At 34.8% G+C, this 6,119-nt stretch overlaps 1 long non-coding RNA gene across 1 annotated transcript; it reads left to right on the forward strand.

Moving 5' to 3' along the window:
• The first annotated feature begins 1,601 nt into the window (after window positions 1–1,601).
• Window positions 1,602–4,701, forward strand: LOC131255547 (uncharacterized). The gene is made up of 3 exons (XR_009176165.1): window positions 1,602–2,117; window positions 4,433–4,481; window positions 4,573–4,701. It is a non-coding gene; the product is annotated as an uncharacterized LOC131255547 (long non-coding RNA).
• Window positions 4,702–6,119: the final 1,418 nt, after the last annotated feature.

Raw genomic sequence — 6,119 nt, forward strand, 5'->3', positions numbered from 1 at the left:
AAGTCTTAAAATAAGGCACCAGTTCTGCATTAGTTCCATTGATTCAATAAATTGGGCAGGGGCTACAAGATTTCATTGGGACAGGCTCCAATTCTTTGCAGAACCTTAGTTGGCACATGATCAGCATACAGTGTTGTGTTTGTGTGGTTTTTCTTTTCTAATCTTGCTATTAGTTGCAGTATAAAAACTGTGTTTTCTTCTGTGATTGGATGGCAGCTGGTGGGGCATTTCTTGGAGGAGACATGCGTAAATCCTACTTTTATCATAAATCATCCAGAGATAGTGAGCCCATTGGCTAAGTGGCATAGATCGAAACCCTGCTTGACAGAGCATTTTGAACTCTTCGTAAACAAGCACGAGGTATGCTGGTGCCATTTTTTTCTCAGGTTCTAGATATATTTCCTCTCTTACAGTCTAATTCAATGCTTCCATTAATCCAACTGGTCAGCACATGTGAACTAGAATACATCCATGTGCCAGCATGGCATGGCAGAGAGGTACAATAGTGAAATGGTGAAATAATTAAGATGGTTACTAGAAATGGGCTATGAAATGCATGGTAAAAAGTAAAATAGTAATCACTTTCCTGGATCAGAACAACTCATCCTTGCTTACTGTGGCATAAATACAAGCCTGTCTTGATCATCCAAATAGATTCTGTTTACACATAGAATGGCTACCCTTTTCCTTGAGACATTTAGTTGCCTAGGTACCATCATTCTGCTTACACATGGAAAGGCTACCCTTTTCATGAGAGCTAAAGCCATTTCCATTATGGATGATGCGGGGTTTTACTTTTATATAAAGTTAAAATAGAGCGGGGAAGTAGGGAAGTGTTTCCTATCTTTGTGCGCGCTTGCGTGTATTCTTAGTAGGTAGGAATCCTCCACTTGGAGTCCCATTCCTGCTTGAAGACCCCATCTCGCTCCTGCCACCAAGCATTGCTATCATGATTCTACCAATTCTACCTTTTAACTTCAGTAGATTTATGGAATCTAGATGTCATTAAGCATCTAAATCCTCAGAAACAGAGTCGCTAAAGAAGTTTATTCTGTGTAATAAGTTGTCGTCACCGTCATAGCCTTTTCCTAGCTGTTTGGGGTTATCTTTGTAACTCATATTTTACATTAAATACAAGCCTTAGGGCTTTTTTTTTTTTTTTGGTAAACAGAGGTTGAATAGCATGTGAAACAGTTGATACATACCAAATCAATTGCAATCCCCAATAGATTTGATGGATTATCATCTGAATATCTTTTTTTTTTTTTTTTTTTTTTTTCTATTTACGAATGAGTTTGTTTAGCTATTGTCAGGACGCGGGATCACCAATCTCACTTATTGGAGCCTACACAGAGAGATGGTCTGATGATAGGAATTATCTACATTCTGTTCTGGATGCTATGTTTAATGGGCCACTGTAAGAAACTTTTACTGAAATCTTCACCATGTGTAGATGAATCATGAATTTAGGGCATTCAAATGAAAATCTTCAACCATACAACACAAAAATGAAATGGTCCGGGATCATCCTTGAAGTTTAGTTATTGGATGCATGCCAGTGCTGATCTTAAGCATGAAGGAAAGCAAACAGAAAACTATTGTATATCCGCATAGCTCTTACAAAACCAAGGAATGGATGCGGCCATTACTTGAGGTAAAAGTCAAACACTGCTATGAATTTTCTCATCTCTTTGCCATTATACAGAATTCACAACACCATGGACTAGAAATGAAATGCAATTGCAATTTGAGAGCTGCTTCCTCATATGATTACTAGGCAACACAATATCATTTGATAATTTCCATTGATTGAACTGAATGTTCACAATTTAGTTTAATTGTGTATCCAAACAAGCTCTTGATCATTTAATTGAGATAGTACTGTTCTATGAATACCTGTTGAGCAAGAGCTTAGATTTCTTCATCTTTGGTTTGTCTATATAACCATAAGAAACTTTCAATTCAAGCTTATGTTTGGATTAGCATGACTAATGATTTGATACATTTGGATGGAAACATGAAGATGAAAAACAAAGCAAGTTGCTAGATTGGGAGAAGCACTTCAACATCATCTTAGGGATCGATGGAGGCCTTCTGTATCTTCACCAAGATTTGGGGTTGATACTTGAGCCATTGCAATATAATTTCTACAAATAGCTTTAGATCAAGATCTAAATTAATGGCAGTTTTTGTTTTATTTGTTGTATTTGATTTTTTATTGTATTTGATTTTTTGAAGTTTATTGATTTGATGTTATCTTTCCTCTCAGTTATTGTCATTGATTTTTTATTTTTATTTTTTTTGAGACTAAATCCAAATCTTATTTCAGGTAATTCATTGAGAACTCGGAGGTTTGTCGGCTGGTTTTGAAGCTTCGGATTCAACTATAGTAATAATTTCAGGCAGTTTAATCCAAACTGAAAATTTTGTTCTCTTTGAATTGGATTGGTTTGGATTCGATTGAAATTTTTTTTTTTGGCTTCATGTCGGCTTGTTTGCACGATGCGAATTACTTGCAATTTTTTATTTTATATTTTATATTTAGTATGTTGGTTGATTTATGAAATATTTGATAAGGGGTTAAATAAAAGGCTAAAAAATGCTATAAAGCATGTAATAACCATTATAACTGAAACAATCAATGGAAATGCCCTTTAAATAACAACCATTTTCTTCTAAAATAACAGCCATTATTTTCTTAACAGTACATGTTACATAATAGAGAATAATAAATGCCTAATATATATATATATATATATATGTATATATATATGACAAAAATGTGCTGCTAGCTATTCTCTTGCATTTTTGTTCTTGTAATATTCATTGATTTTTCCATTTTAGTCACTAAATTGACTGTAAGGATCTTCCTCTTCTTCCTTTTTTTTTTTTAATAGATTTTTTCCCCTTCTTTTGGAAGTTTTCTGTATTTTCTTGTTGCCTTTGGGTGATTTAAAGCTTTGGGTCAAGCAAATGTGTTTTTCAATATGATAAGAATCTTGATGCTTCTGGATTTGAATTATTTGCTAGTTCTGTATTGCAAATCAAGTTTCACTTCTATTTTCATCAGAGCCACCATTAGAATAATATAATAATATCTAAATCCACACTTTTTTGTTTCTTACAATGGGTTCTATTTTCATGGTCCCTAGATCATGCACATAAAGCATTAATCTTTGATATTTGGCATAAATATCACTGATCTTGGAGATCCATCTGATGATGCAGCCTGTCCAATATTCATCTGATCCATATGTTTTACTTCTGAATCCTCTGCATTGAACAAATGACATCAAATTATGAAAAACTGCTGCAACCATGCACCCTATCTGCATCATCGTAGCCATTATTACGAATATCACCATGATTTGGAAAATCTTGTGGTATTATTGAAAATTTGATTAAATGATGTTATTATGATAATATAGCTAGATTTTTATATATCAGTGGTATTTTTGTTTTTTATTTTTTATTTTGTGATTTTGTTGTGAAATTATTGTGATTTTAACAGAAATTATTTAGAAGTAATATTATAATGAGATTCTTAGCAAGATTTTCCTGATACTATTGGTTGGTGGTGATAATCCTACGAACCACCAACATCTCGATCACAATGGTCCATGCATATCGTTGCCACTCACCCACACACACACACATACACAGATATATATATATATATGGATGGTGGTGGATCTACATGCAAATACTATCTACTCTTTGTTATAATTACTCGATTCAAATTTAGAATTAGAACCACCCCCCCCCGCCCCCCCCCCTCCAAAAAAAAAAAAAAAAAGAAAAAAAGAAAAAGAAAAAAAAATTTATTATGAAAATCAGTGGCAGAAAATTAAGGATTTGGTTTGGCCAACAAACACTAATTGAAATGAGAAAAAATGGTTGTTTTCATCCACAAATTAAGTTATTAAGAATGCTCATCATTTTTTTTTTCTTTGATTGGAGTTGAATCTTCTCTTTTGATCTATTTTGACTAGTTGGAAATTCAATTGCCCATCCCGCTATTCTCACCGTCTAAAAAGGCGGCAATCCTGTGACCGGAGAACCGCGTCGGCGTCTCATTTTATCAAGTATCTCATTTCTTTGTAGCTGCATTTCTTTTCAATTGTTGGAATGCCAATTGTTAGCATAAATCAAGATCTGTAGCTGTTCATCAGGTGGGCCACATGAAGGATGCAGTCCAACTAAAAAATCAGGCTAGTTTACATTTCAAGTAGGTAACACCGACACGAAAAATGGACAACTAAAAATGAATAAGAATCTGACATGTTTTATTATACACATTGTGTATAGGTTTTTCTGCAGGCATTTGTTTTTAAAGTAATATATTTATCGTATATCAATTTAGTATTCACTTAAATCGACAAAAATTGTCTTCAGCAATTTTGTTATTATATGCTTTCTTATTGCATTACAGGTTGCCGCAACTCCCATGGCAATTTCACCAGTGAAATCTGCGAGGAAGGGTTTGTACTTTTTGTGCCTGTTTTATTTATTTTTCTATTGATTTTTATTATTTGAGAATTAGTTAAGAGCATTAAGTTTGGCGATTTTCAGGAAAGAGGCATCCAGAGGAGTCCTATTGAGAAACAATTTGCTGCCAAAAAGCTGAAGAGAGAAGTAGAGGAAACAGTCGAGAAGCAGAAGAGTGGCCAGAAGTCAAAAGCTTCTTTTGAGGTGGCACCAAAGAAGCCTGAAACTAGCCATTCTGAGGATGTTATCTTCGTCTGAGTCGGAAAAAGAGGTTTGCTCGATTGAAGTCGATTGTGTTTTCCTTTATGCCAACGTAGATGTTCTATGCTTTGGGGCTTTTTGATGAGGGAAAGAAAATGTTTAGTTGTATTTTTCTCTCACTGTTGGGTTTGCCCTGCAAATACAATAACTTAGCAACAACTTGTGATTTCGTGGTTTGTGGCACGAAACAAATATTGTATTTGATTGAATGAATGAATGTGTTAAAATAAATGATTTAGCCTCAGTTGTTGAGAATTGAGGTTAAAAAGTGAATTTAGCCTCAGCTGATGCCAACAAAGGCTAAATCTATTTTTAGTCTCAGGTTTGCCTCAGTTACCTAAATTGAGACTATAAATCCAGTGGCTAAAGGCTTTAGCCTCGGTTGTTGAGAACCGAGGTTAAAATAGATTTAGCTTCAATTGGAGGCAACAGCTAAAAATAGATTTAGCTTCACTTGAAGAATCGAGGCTATAAGCCGTTTTAGTGTCAGTTACGAAAACTGAGGCTAAAGCCTTTAGCCACGGCGGTTTCAACCTCGGTTTGGATAACTGAGGCTAAAGGCTTTAGCTTCAGTTTTTAAACTTTTTAGCCACAGTTTTGAACCAAGGCTAAAGCCCCCTTTTCTTATAGTGAATTCAAGGCAAGGCATAGTCAACAGTTGGAAGTTCTGGATAATTTCTTTTGTATGGGTCCTAGTTTAGGAGGGGGAAGTGTTTAGTTAGGAGGGTTAAAAGTCAATTTTTGTTGGAGTGGGCCACTTGGGTCATTTCCTCTTTCATTGAATTGAGTTGTTACCAATTTTGTGAATAGGATTCTTATCAAACAATAGTGTGAATTATTTTTTGAATGACCATCAGGTGCAAGATTAAAATAATAATAATAATAATGTATCAAAATTTTTTTATATCTATAGATATTTTAGTGACGGACCAAATCCGTCGCTACTTTCTGAACATTGAAAATCAACGACGGATTTGAGGTCCGTCGTCCTATTAGCAACGAACCTTATTCGTCGCTAATTTCTCACATTGAAAGAGGTTCGTTACTTATTCATATTAGCGACGGACCTTATCCGTCGCTAATGTTTTTAGTGATGACTAATTTTTTGTATTTTACCAACGGATTTTTTATTTTTTACGATGGATCTTATTAGTTGCTATGATGCGACGGACCTTATCCGTTGCAGATTAAGCGACGGATTTTATTTGTCAGGAAAAAAACGACCTAGTAAACAGCGACGAACTGAGCAACGGACGAAATCCGTCGTTTATTTGGTTTTACGACAGATTTGGTCCGTCGTAAATCTGTGATTTTGGCACAGTGTCACATACGAAGACAAGGAGAATACCTATAACAACTCCCCTAATAAC

The sequence above is a fragment of the Magnolia sinica genome, chromosome 9, assembly GCF_029962835.1.
Source record: "Magnolia sinica isolate HGM2019 chromosome 9, MsV1, whole genome shotgun sequence".
Taxonomy (NCBI): domain Eukaryota; kingdom Viridiplantae; phylum Streptophyta; class Magnoliopsida; order Magnoliales; family Magnoliaceae; genus Magnolia; species Magnolia sinica.